The sequence below is a fragment of the Parasteatoda tepidariorum genome, chromosome 1 (assembly GCF_982258835.1).
Source record: "Parasteatoda tepidariorum strain Cologne lab strain chromosome 1, Ptep-v5.0, whole genome shotgun sequence".
In the NCBI taxonomy this organism is placed as follows: Eukaryota; Metazoa; Arthropoda; class Arachnida; order Araneae; family Theridiidae; genus Parasteatoda; species Parasteatoda tepidariorum.
The window spans coordinates 29,075,118-29,093,058 of NC_141755.1; the positions used below are offsets into that span (position 1 = coordinate 29,075,118).

At 28.5% G+C, this 17,941-nt stretch overlaps 1 protein-coding gene across 1 annotated transcript in view; it reads left to right on the forward strand.

The window, feature by feature from the left end:
* Positions 1–11,804: 11,804 nt before the first annotated feature.
* The window catches only part of LOC107437861 (epidermal growth factor-like protein 8), a 41,224-nt gene continuing 35,087 nt past the window's right edge, over positions 11,805–17,941 (forward strand). The window contains exon 1 of the mRNA XM_016049988.4: positions 11,805–12,089. The gene's annotated coding sequence lies outside the window, so the exon portion shown is untranslated. The remainder of the gene's footprint in view (positions 12,090–17,941) is intronic.

Sequence of the window (17,941 nt, forward strand, 5' to 3'; positions counted from 1 at the left end):
GAAGGGAAAAAAATACACAACAAGCCACTATTTGAATTGCTTTTTAACTTGTAATATCTAGTTCCAAAAGTTTCTGCTGTATTCTGCGAATATTTATTTGCATTTTTCTGCCTTTTTAATGATCTTTGGTGATTCTTGATTTAGACAATTTTTCATACAGCAAAAAGAGTCTTATTCTTTCTGCATATGAAATTTCCGTATAGAAAATTGGCTTGTTATAGTTGATATATGCTTTATTTATTAATTTGTGTCACAAAAAAATTAATTAGTTTAAGCATGCAAAATCTCTTTCATACTACAGAAAAATCTTTTTCATTCCATGTGTGTGATAAATCTTTCTCTGGGAAAGGAAATTTAAAGCAAAATTCTTTAATTCATAGTGAAGAAAAACCTTTACATGCAATGTATGATAAAAAGTTTACACAGAGAATTACTTTAGAACAACATTATGTTGTTCATTTTTATTATTTATGTTAAACATTATGTTGTAATAAATTTTTTTTATGTAAACAAATTTTAAAAGAGCACTATCGTGTTCATACTGGAAACAAGCATTATTCATGCAGTACATGTAGTAAAACATTTGCACAGAACTGCACTTTAAAAAAGCACTCTATTATTCATACTGCAAAGAAGCCTTATTCATGCAGTGTGTGCAATAAATCTTTCAGAGAAAAAATTAGTTTAACAAGACACAATTTTGTTCATACTGGAGAGGAGTGGGGTAGTTATTCATGTAGTGTTTGTGATAAAGCATTTACCCTGAAAAGTTCTTTAAAAAAGCACCATTTAATTCATTCTGGCTTGAAGCTTCATTCATGCATTCTGTGCAATAGATCATTTGCAATTAAAGAGACACTATTCTGTTCATACAGGTGAGAAACAAAGTGTTCCCACTGGGGAAGTATTTATGTGATAAAACATTCAAACTGAAAGCTCAGTTTGTTCAATACTATTACGTTCATACTGGAGAGAAGCCTTATTTGTGTACTATGTATGATAAAACATTTATGCGAATAATTAGTTTAACTGAAAATTTTGTTGTTCATACCGGTGGGAAGCCTTATTTATGCGATAAGTGTGATAAAACATTTACACGTAAAAAAGGTTTGGAAAAACACTATGCTATACATGTTGGGGGAAAGACTTAATCATGCAAATAGGTCTAGTGAAAAATTTTTATCTTGTTCATATTGAAGAGGTGCATTAGTTATGCGATTTACTTGATAAAACATCCTCTCAAAATTCTCATTCAAACAAGCACTTAATTTACTCAAAAAACAACATGAATAAAGCTCAAAACTTTACCCTATCCTTTGCTGAACACTAATTTATCTAACTAAAGTAATTAAGCTGAACACTAATTAAGAATTCCAAGGCTCATAGTTTTCCTGATAAAAAATATTTTGTCCCATTTTTTAGCTTTTCACTCAGATTTTTGTGTGTGCTCATTTTCTAAGAATAAGATTTCTTTAATTAAAATATGTAATTTGCATTTACATTGCTCAATAAATATTTTTATTTGAATTCCTGGGCATTACAGTTAATTTACATTAAAATAAACTTTTATGTCACTTCATGTGATAAAAAAAAGCATTACTTTTCCCCATCTTTATTTATTTTTTTTTTCAATAAATCTATTTTTGATCAAAAAGCTGTTTTTTACTTATTTTATTTTTTGAAAAGTACCAGTTTGGTGTTATTCACTTTTTATTACATTTTATTGTCCCGCAGTGGACTGATCGTTAAGACACGTTTCCCAGCAGATCACCGAAGTCAAGCATCACTGGCTGCGGTCAGTGTGCGGGTGGGTGACCACTTGGATCAGTCTGCGTAGGGACCGAGGGTGTGCGGTATTGGTCCTCGTTAAACTGTTCTATCGTAAAGTGCTCGACTTCGCTTGCAGGTCGTCGGGTTACTGAAGCGGGGGTGCCATCCCCTCTGCAGAGGATCAAAATTGTGATGGCCTATCTTCGGATCATCCTCAGGGATGTTTCCCAGACAGTCGCCAATAGCCCATTGTGCAATAGCATATATCTATAAATAACTAAATCAAATTTTCACTTCAAACTCACCAGACTTACTTAATAGCATTAATATCTTATGAAATATGGCAGATTAGAGCTCAGAAATTATCTAATTTACTTCTTTTATTGTTCGCTTTGTTCCGTACCGATTTAATCTTAACTCCAAGTTGTTTTTCAGCTATTTTTCGGCAATTATTGCTTTACATTTCCACGTGTTTTTAAAAATTCGGAATTTTATTATGACTTGCGAATTTTAAATAACTATTTTTTTTTTTAATTTCATCGCAATTTAAGCTATTTATTTTTTGTAACTATTGCACTGTTTTTCTTCGTGATTTTGGCAATCCCGTTTATTTCCAACTACTATGTTATTAAAATATGCGAGTTTTTAATCGTGCATTTAAATAATCACTTTTTAATACAATTTTGTGTTGTATTTCATCGTTAATCCAAATTATTCTTCCACTGTTTTTTCAGCAGTTAGAGCCATGTATTATATATTTTAATACAGTGTAATTGCAACAGTAAAGAATACGAGAAGTGTTGGAAAGCGTAAATTTTGGAGCTACTCACTGTTTACAATTTTTTTTTAAAAATTTGTAACTTTGGTGATTTTTTCTGGAAAAAAAAAGCGCTTCGTATTTATGAAACCTTTAATAATTCAAGAAATAGGAATAATATCTGAACTGTAATACCAAATAAATATTGAATCTTTCTTTTTTTTGGTACTATAATAGTTTTATTTTAATCTTTGGTTTCTGCTTAAACCTTACAAATTTTCTTCAATTAAAATATTTAATTTATATTTATATTACTCATCAAAATATGTATTTATTGATTTATTTTTTATTACTTTCATTCTGTGAAGATTACGATTTTTTTATTTTTATAATTTGAATTTATTTTAAAATTAATTTTTGTACTAAGTGATATGACAAAAAATCTCTTTCTTCCATCAGATTTTCATTTTTTTATTAAATAGATCAATTTTTGATAAAAATGGATTTTTTTTTTTAAAAAAAGTATCAGTTTTTTCATTTTTGAATAAAGTTTAATAATTAAAAGTATTTTTAATAATTTAAACCATTTAATCTTCTGAAAATATTACTGATAAATTCCAGGTTTACTACTCTACTCAGCGGCGCGACAGCCCATAGAGGGCCTAGGCCTACTGTACCCATCTCAGTTTTCTTGACCTTGGACTCTGGAGTGCAGGAGCAGATGTTCCGGTCCGGTGGTCAGCCGAACGTGGAACCCCCAGTGTTTAGTTCCCAAGCATGCTTGGTACTCATTTATAGACCCACTGAAGAGATGAAACGCTGAGTCAACCTTGCCCGTCCCGAGGATCGAACCAGGGACTTGTGGCACGACAGCGCGAAGCGCTACCGCTCAGCCAAAATTCCAGGTTTACTGATAAAAAAAATTAGTGTTTATGTTTAGATAAAAATTTAGTTATTTGCCGTTAACGTGTCTAAATAAGCGTGCGGGCTTTTGTTATTCAACCTACTGTGCAAGTGGCCCTTCACTCAAAAAGGTTGTGCACCTCTATTTTAAATAATTTAAATTACCATAACGAATACGTATCTCGATATTTAATTTTAAAATCGCCTGAATACGAATCTCGATGTTTGATTTTAAAATCTCATGAATACTATTTCCGATGTATAATTTTTAAGTTACTTGAATACAAATCATAATAGTGGCTTTTAAACTACGTGAATACGAAGAGTGATATAAAATCGTGAAAGCACGATGCGCGATCCTAAATAGCGTAAGTAGGAATCGCGATGTGTGATTTGAAATCCTGTGAATGTAATTTTAAAACGCGCTTGCATTGGTAAGAAAAATTGTAAAGAGGAATTCGAAATAGACAAACTTTCTTTGAAGAGGCGGTGTTTTTTTTTTTTTTTTTAAGTAGTAAAAAAGAAGCTTCCGCGACGATGACAAATTTTAAGCTATCGGCGTGTAGATTATACGGGTCTGATTACCAGTTATGTATCTAACGATTACACTTAATTTTCTTATATTTTTTTGCATTCTTACAATAATAAAATATTATATAGTATTTGCAGTTCTTAATCATATTTTTGTGTAACACTTAATCATATTTAATTATATGTGTGATTGTATCAGTTCAATAAAGATTTTTTTTTCTTTCAAAATATAACTTTTTTCCTTACATTTAAAACGCTTAACCTTTAATGTTATTTTTAATATAAAAAAAAATATCAGATATAGGAAATTTCGGGTCTTAGGTTAACTCTTGCTCACAACTGACTGCAGGGTTATAATAAAAAAGTTTTTATTCTGTCATGTTGAAAAAGTCATATCAAAAACTTACAAATCCTCTGAGTTTTTAAATCTAGATACAGCACGAAATGCGTGTTTACGAAGAAAAAAAAATTCAAATTGCGTGCTTACGAAATCTAATTGCGTGTTTACGAAAATGAACATAGCTCAAAATTCTTGAAGTTAATTCTCTTAAACGAGCATTTTGAGCTATGTCAATTTTCTTAAACGCGCATTTTGAGTTATTTTCTTTTTAGTAAACATCAATATCCATTTTCATAAACGCCCATCTCAAATAGGATTGGGCGATGTAAGAAATTTTATATCGTCTGTTAGACACCGCGATGTAACATAAGTTCGAAAATTATCAGTCAAAAATCTTTAAGTCAATAAAAATAAATAAAAGAATTAAATCTATAAAGAAAGAAAATGCTTTTATAATTTTAATTGCATTGCTTAATTTTTCAAGTAAAATAATACAAATGGATTGACTTCAGATCGATGTCTTTAATTAAAAACAAACATACTTTATTTTACATTTTTTTTAAATTAAAAATGACTTCTAACAAAATATATAACTTTCGTGTATTAAAAATGAAAAACGAACGTAAAAACAAGCCAAAGAAATGTTTAAATGTTAAACGCTTAAGTAAAACAATTTTTAAATTATTTGTTGAAAAGAAAACGTACTTTTGAAACGTCTCTTAGATCTTTTATTTATTTATTTAAAATAATGAAGTTGTATTGACTAATGGTTAAAGTCTGTGCTTAAAATAAATGTAACTGTTGTTTTATTTATTTCTTATTATTTTTTTCTTTTTTGAAAATAAAATTGACTTAGATTTATTGATTTAAAAATAATACTGACTACCAAACAAATTATTAAACGAACACGTATTGAAAGAGTTTTAAGAAAAATTTAATAGCACTATTGTTAAATTATTAAAAAGCGTCAAAACTTTGTTTAGCTTTTTCTTTAATTGAAAAAATTATATTCATCGTTTACATGAAAACAATTTATCATTCTCTAAAAGTCGTATATGTAATACTATTTTTAGATTTGATTTCTTTTTTCCTAGACAAAGTCAAACCCGGTACATTTGTTAACTCTATAGGAAATTTAGAAATACTAGAATTTCAGAGAAAAAGTAGCAGACTTTTTTTTTATTTTATATGACAATTTAAGATAATTATGCCGTGTTATTTACAAGTGATAATGATTGTGACAACACTGTTAACTGTAACAGTCTCTATCTGTATGAAAAAAATTCGGAAGCGCCGTCGCTGATGTGCAAAAAGTTATAAGACTTACTTGAAATTACGTATATCGAGAAAAACATACAGAGAATACGATGGAATAAAGAAAATATAACATTCGATAATTAGTACAAGAGATATTTACTGTTAAATCTCTGCTAAAAAATACCATGTGGATCACTCTGCAGTCGGCAGAAATGCAATTACAGAGTTAAAATTGAACGTGCTGGAAGGCCACTTTAATTTCTGAATTTACACGAGGTTTTTTTTTCTTCTGATTTTGCTTGGAAGTTATTGCAATTTTAAATGCTTTTTTTTGGGGGGGGGGGAGGATTTTCTTTTCTCACTTTTTTTTTTGTTGCTTTAAATAATAACTACTTCGCAATTGTAGTAGAAAAATTTTTCTCTCTTGTGGACTTCACTTTATAATCCCGATCTTCATTTTTTTTCGAAAATAACAAAAAAAGAATGAAAATAAAATAGTGAGTGAGAAATTAGTGTTGCTTTTTACCAAATCTTAACATTTGTATCGAAATTTTTAAATATATAAAAAGTTAAAAAGAAAAAAAAAAAAGCTTTTTCCAATTTGAAACTGTTACATGTTATAAGAATATCGTTACATATTGTTTAACACCTAAATTTACTTCTCATTTATTAGTTCATATCTTTTCTAACATTCTATATCCCTAAGTTAAAATATTTTTTTTCTAGTACAGTTCATTATTTTTTCAAATCAATGTGACATTAAAAAAAAATTACTTTTGTATAAAATTATATATTTCCTAAACAAAATGCTCTTTTAACTTTTGAAAAATACCAACTTTAAAAAAATAATGAATTAGAAGGATTGATCAAGTGGTAGAACCTCATATTCTCTTAAAAAGAGATATAATTACAACGTATTTATATCATAAATCACTTAATTTTTACAAGGCTGTCCAATACACCCAAACATTTTATCTGCGTCAAAATATATGCCTCGAGCTTCGATTTAAGTCTCTACACAATATTTAAAACTTGAAATATTTAGTCATGGATAAACATATAATTACCGATTATGACTACTAAAGAATCAATGATAAATTTTGATGGATTTACCGTAATTATAGACGTTATAATTTTTATGCGACTAAAAATGTATAAAGTGTTTTATTAATTTTTTTTTTACGTGAATTATACACACTGGTATTTGATTTTATTATTATTGCGATTTTGAATGAATTAATTCTATGGAACTTTATTTTTAGCTGATCAAGAGGAAATAGAACAATAGCTAAAAACGTATTAATAATATTAGTTTCCGAAGTTAAAGATAAGACACTTATTCAAAAACATTGTTCAAGTTTATTTTATTTTTTGTTTCACCGGAATAAACTAGAATAGTCAAGGTAATAAATCATTATGTTTACAAATGATATCTAGCGAAGGTTCCTAAACTACTTGTATATACCATTTTGATTTGATTTGTCTTTAATACTAGTAATTAATCACAAGTAATAATATTCTTAATACTTGTGATTTTGTTCAAATCGCATGTTGAACTATTTTAACATGCCAACCGGACTCTGTAGTGGTCAGGGAGCTGACTTCACATCAGAAAGGTCCTGGGTTTGACTACCGGACAAGGCATGGATGCTCTTTCATTCTCTGTACCATTTGTCTTTACTGTGTGAACAACGTTGGCCCACCAATTATGATGCCCCTGAAAGAGTGGCCAAAAAATCTGCCCAAGTGTCAATCGAGTGGGCAATAAAAATAAAAAACTATTTTCACAATGTGTATTTGCTCATTTTAATTGTAAGCCCAAGTGGCTTTTCAATCATTTTTCCAGTAGTCATGTTTGCGGATATGCATGAGGTCAAGAAAATTCTATACAATCCCGATGTTTTTAATACGATATTATATTATATCTTGCGAGTTTTTAATCAAGTACTTAAATACTTTTTGACGTGCTTCATTTTTGCGAAATTCACTCGATACAGAGTGAATTTCTTGAGCGCATCTTTCCATGGTCGCACTACAGCCCATAGAAAGCTTCTGTTTTCAGACTATAGTCTTCACACTAACTTCATTTATTTTTGGTAGATTCCACCCTCTCCTTCGCCTACAGTGGAGTTTTTCGCATACTAGGCACATTTTCTCTATAGTATGTGTTTAATTAATTTTCGAAAATAACATATTTTCTAACTATTCTTTTTTCTTATTAAATTTCTAAATTGCACCAAATTTTTGAAAACGACTTAACAAATAAAAAAATAAAAATCTTTGTAATTAGTTCTGAAGCTCAATACATAATTTCATAGATAAATCATATAATTTTATGCACGCAATAATATAGTTTATTGCTTGCATAAAATTATATGATTTATTAAGACTAGTATAGGATTTCAGATTTCACTTAATTTATTACAAAGCGGTGGTATTATGGATGTGGTAGAAGGGTTTTTAGATTTTAGTTTGGTACGCGGATATAAACTTCATCTTATTCAAGATTGCTGGAAGTTGCCCAGAGTAATTAATCAAAGGAGACTTAAAAGTGATGGTGCCTTGAAAAACCTGTTTTTTAAACCTTAATGATTGTACTCATTAGAATTATAAAGTCATTTAGCTAGATACTTTAAAAGAACAAGAGAGATAAATGTATGGTAAACACCTTGTAAATTGTTTCTACTATGAAATTATATTACAATATGATATAGGAAAGAAAAAAAAGATTACATGCGTAACAAAATTACTAAAGTAGTTAAAATCGATAATGTCTTAGTTAGAAGAAAATGTTTTAGAGGACATTTGAAACGAATGATCAACAGGTTTTGCAGACCTCTAATCACTATATTGCCGAAAAATAACGTATAGGGTAAATTATTAATTTTATAAAAAGGAGTTTTGCCCTCAGAGAAATCATGCTCGTAAGAAAAATTTGCAGTTTAAAATGTTTTGCATATAAATCTTATAATTCGCCTTGAAGAATTTATGGGCTTCTTGCTGCCACTACAACATTTTGCTACAGCTGATTTTTACCTCTACTGTTAAAACTGTTGAGAATTTAGTTACGCAATTTCGTTATTTTCCTTTTAGCTCTTAGACTATATTTCTTAATTCAATATTACAAGCAAACAATTCTTTTTTTTTAATTTTTAGTTATTAACCAAAATTTAATTGACAAGCGTAACACACAGATTTATTATTCTGTTCCTTAAATTGAATGCAGTTTTGAAATTTTTAGTTAATTTTCTGATTAATATAAACCAGAGACAACAACACGTCCGCGCTTTAAATGAGTGCAAGTAATTGCTTCAGTCAGTTCTGTTATTACTGGAAGCCCAAGCCAATGTACCTCTTTTGCTTCAGTTGGATTAATTTATTAAATACTATATATATTGTATAATATATTGCTCCAGCTAAATAATGCATAGTATTTATATATAATATGAAAAAAATTAAAACTGACATGATAGCATTTGATGTTTTGAAACCTAGGTTAGGCAAAAAATATGGGCGTATGGTATGAAGAAGGTTGTTTATCTCCGCCAAAAACATTTCCCCACCTTTTTATTTAAAAGAAGAGAAAAAAAAATAATCCATGAAATTGTGTATCAAAGAAAGTAAAAATATTTTTTTTTTCTTTTAAAAAAAAACATCAAATCAAACCTACGCCATTTGCAATGAACATCTTTATAGGCCATTTTTTTCCCTTCTTTTTCCAAATAAGATTACATTTCTAATAAAAGCAACTGAAGTAAAACGAATATAAAAAAAAATTAAACTAAAGTAGAAAAAAAAGAAGAGGATGAAATGATCATTCTTAAATGATGATATCATTCAGTGAATAATCAACTTTAAGATGTATATATTCATCAACAGTTTAGAATTTTTGTTTTCTTTTTTTAAGTCCGAATAATTCCTCTTAAATGACCTCCATTTAGGCACACATATAAAGCGATCTTCCATCTGGGTGGCCCATTCTCCACCCTCAATCACTGTCAAACAACTCTTTCGTATATCCTCGAGGCCATAACAACGCTTCATTACCTTTTTCGTTTACAAACACAGATAACAATATGTCCTCCTGTCTTTAACAACTGCATTTTTGAGACAAATGAAATGACAAATAATTTACAAATTTAAAAAGTATTCTAATTATCGTGATTAGAAAGTAATTAAATAAAAAAAATTCATTATAAACAATTGAAAATTATAAAATGCATAATCACATACAATTACATAATATACAAACATATTTATGTTCCCGCCAAAGCTCAAATGTCGCTACTGTGCACATTACCTAGCTGATTTGCAAAGTGTGAAATCAATCGTTTTCTGCACTTATCGTTATGCAATCGTTTTCTGCATAGATATTGTGCTCATTAGGTTCTTCCGTATCGTTCAAGCGTTTGTTTTTCTTATTCCATCAACTAATTAGTTTATTGTTTAGACTTGGTTCTTAAGATATCAGAAAATAGATATGTGATATTATTTTAATTTTCTTACTTGAAATAATAATTTAAATCGTTTGATTCTTGGTATTTTAGTTTTAAAAGTGTTTGATGATTAGTTCTATCAACATAATAAGTTAATTATTTGAATGTACATTGGTTTCTTTTTTTTATAACCGTTGTTGAACAGCCTACCCAATTTTATGGGTTTACGATTATTAATGTTCAACTTCGTAGCCTTGTAATTTTGAACCCAATTTAGAACACAAGGGAACTCCTGGATCGAGTATTGGGAGAAATTTGCCCTCGTGGAGGACATTTTGATGGAGCTAACCCACATTTGCGTTACATGGAGAAGAAAACCACGAGAACCTCCCACGGTTAACCTGACGGCAAGGGGACTCTAACCCATGATTCGTTTACCACTGAGGATATTTCACGTCAGCACTGTGGTCGGTGCAAGGTGGATGCGGAATTCGTATCGACTAGGATTCGAACCCGGTTCACCTCATTGTAAGGCGAACTCTCTATCCCCTGAGCCATCGCGGCTCCAATGTACATTGGTTATCATAAATTAAGTTAAAATCACAGAAAAGACCATAACGGAAAAAACATTACGCATAGAATTTACTGAAACTGGCACATATTATGGAGCACGTAATAATGTATAAAGTAACATAAAAAGTATTAACCAGAAAATTATGCTCTACAGAAATTAGCATATGCATGAAATTAATAAAATTCTAGTTTCCCGAGCAAAACACAGGCAGCTGCAGATTGCTATCTCCTTCTATTTTTCTTTTGTCTCTTCGCTCTTTCAATTTTTCTAATTTCTGTGTTCCCAAATAAATACACTTTTAGGGCTGAAAACTAATATTTAAGCAAAGAAAAATAAAAATAATTCTTACCAATCACTACAAATAAAAACTGCACAAAATATCAAAACCTGTTTGATTGCCTGATGAAATTTGCATATATCTCTAATAACTGATTGATATTTCTATAAAATAAAAAGAAATTTGTGTGTTTCTCTCCGGCAATCAAATGTTATTAGTTCTTTTTAATTAATTAATTGCTGTCACTTATTTTTAGAGACTGAAACTCAACTCAACTGTATTTGCACTGCAAAAAATGTTTTTTGAAGAATGATTTCTTAGAATAATCACAACATATACTAATTGAGACAAAAAAGAAAAGAGTCTGCAAGTATACTCATAATATTTTATATTCATAATTAGAGACTTTACTTTACATTTATGTATCGTTAAGTAATTTGACTTTGGACCCCAAACTATTGCTGGCCAATTCTCATATAGTTTATTTTTCTTTAGGTACCCTATAAATTTTTTTAAAAATTATTTAGTGTTAAAATTTCTATTTTTATTATCATCAGCATTATATTCCTTATTATCAAATTTTAAAAAGTTAATTAAAAATTTCTTTTCTAAAAGATATCTTAATAGTTTTCTAAATGTGTATAATTAAAATAAATTGAAATGCATAAAATAAAAATTATCATTAATATTCAAGTCATTGGTTTTTGCTACTAAAGTGATAATTTTAAAAGTAATTAAGTTTATTTTTTATTTTTATATTAAATTGTTCGGTATGAAAATTATTTATAAAAGTAGTTCGACTGATCTAGTTTCTATTAGAATTTATTAACTATTTATTTTATTAATTATTTTCTAGGCGAAATGTGAAAATATGCTTTTATTTAGAATTATTTAGAGGAAATACAGGTTTCTTCAATAAGAAAAGAACTATTTAATTCATCAGCATAGCATAATTAAGCCACTTTATGAGCTATAATTCAGGTAAATAATGGGAAACATTTCATTCTTAATTTTTCCCGCCTCTTGATTTAATAAGGTGTTAAAATCTCGTACTTTTCCCTTTTATCATTAAAATTTTCCCTGTGTAGGGACTTTTCTTCCCTGAGAAAAGAAGAGATCAACGGATAACAGACAACAAAACGTAGTTCCACGGTGATGAGTATATTTTGTTCTCATCCAAGATCGGAAAATCGAGGGAAGTAAAGATATGATAGAAAGAAAGCGCATAACAGGAAAAGTGCCAGGTAGTAATTTTTCATACTTAAAGAATTTCTTGTACTTATTGTTTTCATAAATGAAGTTTTTTTAGGATAAAAAAAAACTTACAAAATGGTACATGTTTAAAGTTTAACCATTGTTTTCACCATTAATGCAAATATTTGATAGCATATAAATAATTAAAGTAATAAAATAGCTCATCACATGCGAAATGATAATAATAAAAGTAAAATAATACGATATAATAAGCTGAAAGCCTGGTAAGATTTTCATAATTTTTAAAAAAGTCATTTTTCGTAATCATTTTCAATGAAATTTTTTTTTGTTGCAATTATTATTTGAATATTTAAGATAAATATAACTTGAAAAGTGGTATGATTTAAATATTTAACAGTTGTTTTTACTATTTACTCAAACATTTGATGGTATACGATAATTATATTAATGAATAAAATGAAATAATGATAATAATACTATGTGATAGGAAAATACCTGGTAAGATGTTCATATTTTTGAAAACAGTCATTCTTTATAATCATATTCAATGCCTTTTTTGTATTCATTTATTTTCATAAATTGAGATTTTTAGTATATAAACTTAAATAGTGATTAATTTTCAATTATTTAAACACTATTTTTACTAACACAAATAGTTAATGGCGTACTAATAATTAAATTATTGAAATGAAGTCGCATTAGAATGAATTACAAAAAATAAATATCAGTAAAGGGAAATAATAAGATGATGTAACGGTGCAAGGTTTGATGTTTCTAATTTTTGAAATATTCATTTTTAATATTCAAAGAATTTTTGTAATTATTTTTATAATTTTAGTTTTTTTTTTCAGATTAAAAACGAAAATTGTGGTAAATATATGTCTTAACATTGTTTTTACTAGTTTGCCATTTGATTATCGTTATCTAAATTAAATATTCCATCTAAAAATAATTTTAGAGCGAGTTTGAAACTTCTTTTACAAAATCTGAATGACAAATTTTTCTATAGGTTAGGAGACAAAGCTTGTGGCACGTAGTTAAATTTTCAGAAACTGTTCATGATACTATTGTTTGATTTGCAGGGATATTTAGCAACAGTTTTGTTGTTCATTATGTTCCAAAATCTAAAAATTGCTTCAACATTTTACGTATTTTATAACCGGCGAATATTTTATTCCATAACCGACATTGAAACCGGCGTTGAACAACCTACCCAATTCTGAGTTTACGTCTATCAATGTTCAACTCCGTAGTCTTGTAATTTTGAACCCAATCCAGATGACAAGTAAGCTCCTGAATCAAATATAGAAAGAAATAAGCCTTCGTGGAGGACTTTTTGGTGGAACTAATGCGCATTTGCACTACATCGAGATGAAAACCTTCCACGGTTACCCTGACGGCAAGGGTACTCTAACCCAGGGTCCATCTATCACTGAGGATATTTTACGTCAGCGCTAGGATCGGTGCTAGCCATGTGCGGAAATCGTATCGACCAGTCATCGCTGGGATTCGAAACTGGGTCACTTGATCGGGAGGTAAAAGGCGAATAAAGAAAATGTTGAGAAATTCATTGATTTCAGTAATTCATTTATAGGAAATAAATTAGTCCTAATTGAAAAATATAAATGTAACTCGCCGAAATTAAATTGAACTGTAGTAACGAATAAAATTTGCAAAATAGCGCATGGAGTTTCGGACGAAAATTATTTTTTAATTGAATGCTAAGATGGCAAAATATTAAGACATTTTTTTAAACAAATAAATGCCAAACAAGTATGTTGGAGCCGCGATGACTCAGGAGATAGAGCGTTCGCCTTTCAATAAGGTGAACCAGGTTCGAACCCCAGTCGATACGAATTCCGCATCAGGCTTGCACCGACCACAGTGCTGACATGAAATATCCTCAATGGTAGACGGATCATGGGTTAGAGTCCCCTTACCGTCAGGCTAACCGTGGGAGGTTCTCGTGGTCTTCCTCTCCATGTAACGAAAATGCGGGGTAGCTCCATCAAAAAGTCTTCCACGAAGGCAAAATTTCTCCCAATACTCGATCCTGGAGTTCTCTTGTCTTCTGGATTGGGTTCAAAATTACAAGGCTAGTCGTAAACCCATAAAATTGGGTTAAAAATAAAATATAAAACGAGTATGTTGATATTTCATGGAAAATTATGGGTATCACTACTCACTGAAAAAATAAAACTTTTCTGTTGCCAATGCAAAATTGAAAATTTTATTGGTGGTATGCAAAATAAAAAATGAAACTCCTTAATAACTTTTGATCTAATGAATGGTTTGTCACGTTTGTTATGTACTGTCACGTTCAACCTTAATGATTCGAGGGGAGGAAAAAACTTAAGTATACTAAATAATTAGTGCCGGCTATATTTTAAACTTCGAAATCAGATGTAAAAACGCATTTTCTCTGAACAAACATATATATGTGTATTTTTTCGACTGATTTGGATTTTTAACCAGAAAAATATAGAAATTAGTCGCAATCTCGAAGTAGGATCTTAATAGTTTGGTCCGGAAAGTGGTCAAAAGTTTGGACCCCTTAAAAATTAAATTCATTCTCTGCGTATTTTGCCTTATCTCATTAACTATCAGAGCGAATGTTTTGCTCAACCATCGTAAAACTCGTTTATCCAAAAGTCATTCCTTGTATAAAATTATTATTATTAATTCTAATAATTATATAGGATATTTATTATTTAATTTAACAATGTTCGAGCTGTGAGCTATACAAAATTTTACACTGTTTTGAACTACGTAATTTTAAATAATAAAATTAAATATCCGTAGGGAATTGAACGACTCTTTTTTGTAAAATAAAAATTTCAAAATATGATATAGCTAAATACACCAAAAAGTGAAATGATCTTTAAGAAATCCCAACTTTTGACCGCTCTACTGACCATATTTCCCAGATTGTGGGTACCCCCCCTATATTTTGGGGTTACGAATCATAATTCGTTTAAGAAAAGGCAAGTTAATTCAAAGAAGGTAAGCTTATCTGATTTTTTAACTTAAAATCTCATTTGAAATGATTAATTAGCATAGTTAGGATAAGGACTTCGAATTTATGCCATTTCATTTTGATAAATTAATATCTAATCTCTTAATATCTATATATATATATATATATATATATATATATATATATATATATATATATATATATATATATATATATATATATATATATATATATATATATATATATATATATATATATATATATATATATATATATATATATATATATATATATATATATATATATATATATATATATATATATATATATATATATATATATACTAGCTGACCTGTCAAACGATGTCTTGCCATATGCATTATTTCTAGAGTATGAAAATATATCTTATTTATTGTAAATATGTGCGTATGTGTGCGTATATATATACATATAAATGTGGGGGAATAATAGGCATAATAGGGATTGGCACATAATAGGGATTCGTGGAAGTAATATACTTTCATCCCGGAATTTGTCATTTAAAATAATGACTTCGATGACGTTGTTCATTAATTTTTTAATGACTAATCGCGTGCCGTTGCACAGCCAAGGTGGGTTCAAATTACGAAGCAAAATAACCGGAGATCCAACTTTGAGTATATATATATATATATATATATATATATATATATATATATATATATATATATATATATTTGGTTATTATATACAATAATTTCCGAAAATTTCGTGAACATATTTAAATATTTATGGAGATATGGACATTTTTATAAAAAAAAAAAAAAAAAATCTTTTTTTTGTCTTACGTTTTTTTGCTATAACTTTGAAAATATTCAATAAAATTTAACAATTTTTGGATCAATTTAAAATTGATCTCAAAATTATTGCTTTAAAATTTCAGAAATTGTTTTTAGAAACTGCGCAATATATGAGTAATTAAAGTAGTTTTTTTATACTGCCATGCTTTGAAAAAAATTAGAAACTTTTTTTCTGAATGAATGATTTTGTAGTGAATCAAATTTGGCAACTAATGAAAAAAGTTCGATTTGATTTGAATATCTGAAAAATTTAGAAAGTTTCTGGCAATTTTCTAAGTAGTTTAAAAGTATCTTTTTTTTCGCATGTTTTAATTTCAAATACCATCACACTTTTTTGTACGGAACATCATTAGAAGGGTATTATCATTTGTTAATAAATCCTGTTAAATAGAACGAAATGATGAAAATGTATTAGTATCGAAATGTTTCTATTATTTTGTCCAACCCCTGTATTTTTAATATACTTCTTAAAAAAGGAAATCAAAGAAGTACATACATTAAGGTTTACAAATTTAAGCAATATTATTTTTGCACTATTTTAGCGTGGCAAAAACAAAAACGTTATCGAAATTTGTAGTATTATTAGACAGGATATCTTAACCTCTTTGAATGTTAGATGAAACTTGAACAAGTCTCTGATATTTGTTATTTAACCCCCTCACTGTTACTTCATTTCTTCCAATTTTTTTTCTACCTGCTTAAATAATTATTTGTGATAACTAATTTTTATATTTTTTACAACATTTTTTACAATGATTTTAAAAATATACATTAATAGCAATCAGTGGGGAAAAACATGTACTAACAGAATAACTAAAGTCTCTCTTTATAGTTGATTACTATACATCACCTATATTAATACTTCATCTATATTTTACCTAAAATTAAAACTAAGCTTATAATGTTTTGAAAATGTTCTAGTTAACTTCATAAGTATTTGTTTCATCATCAAAATTTTTAAATTTATAATTTCCAGATTTTTGATCTTAAGAGAAAAAAAATACCTATTCACTAAGTATAACGATATTTGCTAGCCTTTAATAATCATTGTTCACATCTTTTAAGATAAATTAATCAAGTAGACATAAAAATGGTTTTTAAAATAAATAGTGAAGTTCTGTGCTTTGATTTGATGAATAAAATGTCATCACTATCTGTAATATTTGACATTGAACTGTATATTTCACAGTCCATAATTTATATTAACAAGATAAGCCGTTCATGTTAATTATTATTTGACTAGACAGAAACTTTTATGCTTGGAGGAATTCATTAGTTAATATTATTTTATTTCTGAGAAGTCTAGACACAGTAAACTATAAACCGATAAAAAAAATGTAAATAAATGCTCTAATTTGACGGGGGGGGGGAATCGAAATATTGCTGTTTTGCCAAATTAAAAAACAAATCACTTTTAAGAAAAAGATAGAAATAACTTAATAATAAGATAGAGAATTTTATGCATTCAAGTGACTGTGAGAAAAATTTTGAGCTGAAATTCGGAGCCATATGTGAATTTTCATAACAAATTGGAAGAGTTAAATTTTCTGAACAGTTGAATTTTGAATTTTCTTTTTTAACCTTTAGAGAAATTTTTGTTTAGAATCATTTAATAGCTAAAATTAGGCATTTTTGAAACAGTTTGGAGCTATGATCTCATGTTTCCTTTTAAGGAAACAGGACCAACAACATTTCTCGTTGATTTTAGAATTGTTCGAATCTAACATTGAATTTTCGGAACAGCTTGAAAGAATCATTTTAAGCAGAGCTCTAGGAAAATTTAAAATCTTTTCGAGCCAAACATACAATGGAAACTAATGTAACTGCTGTTTGCTAATATGAAATTAACTAAAGACGATTATTAATTTGAATTTAATATTATCCAAAAATAAATAAATTGGTCGGAAGTGTGGTATTTAGTTTTAATGCAAACAAGTTAAGAAGTAGAATTATGAGAGATAAAATATTCTATTTTCGAAAATATCCAGGTTTTTAGGTTTTTAAAAGCAGGTTAAATTATACTAAAATGTTGGAAACCAATTGCAATTTTTGATGATCTGAGGTA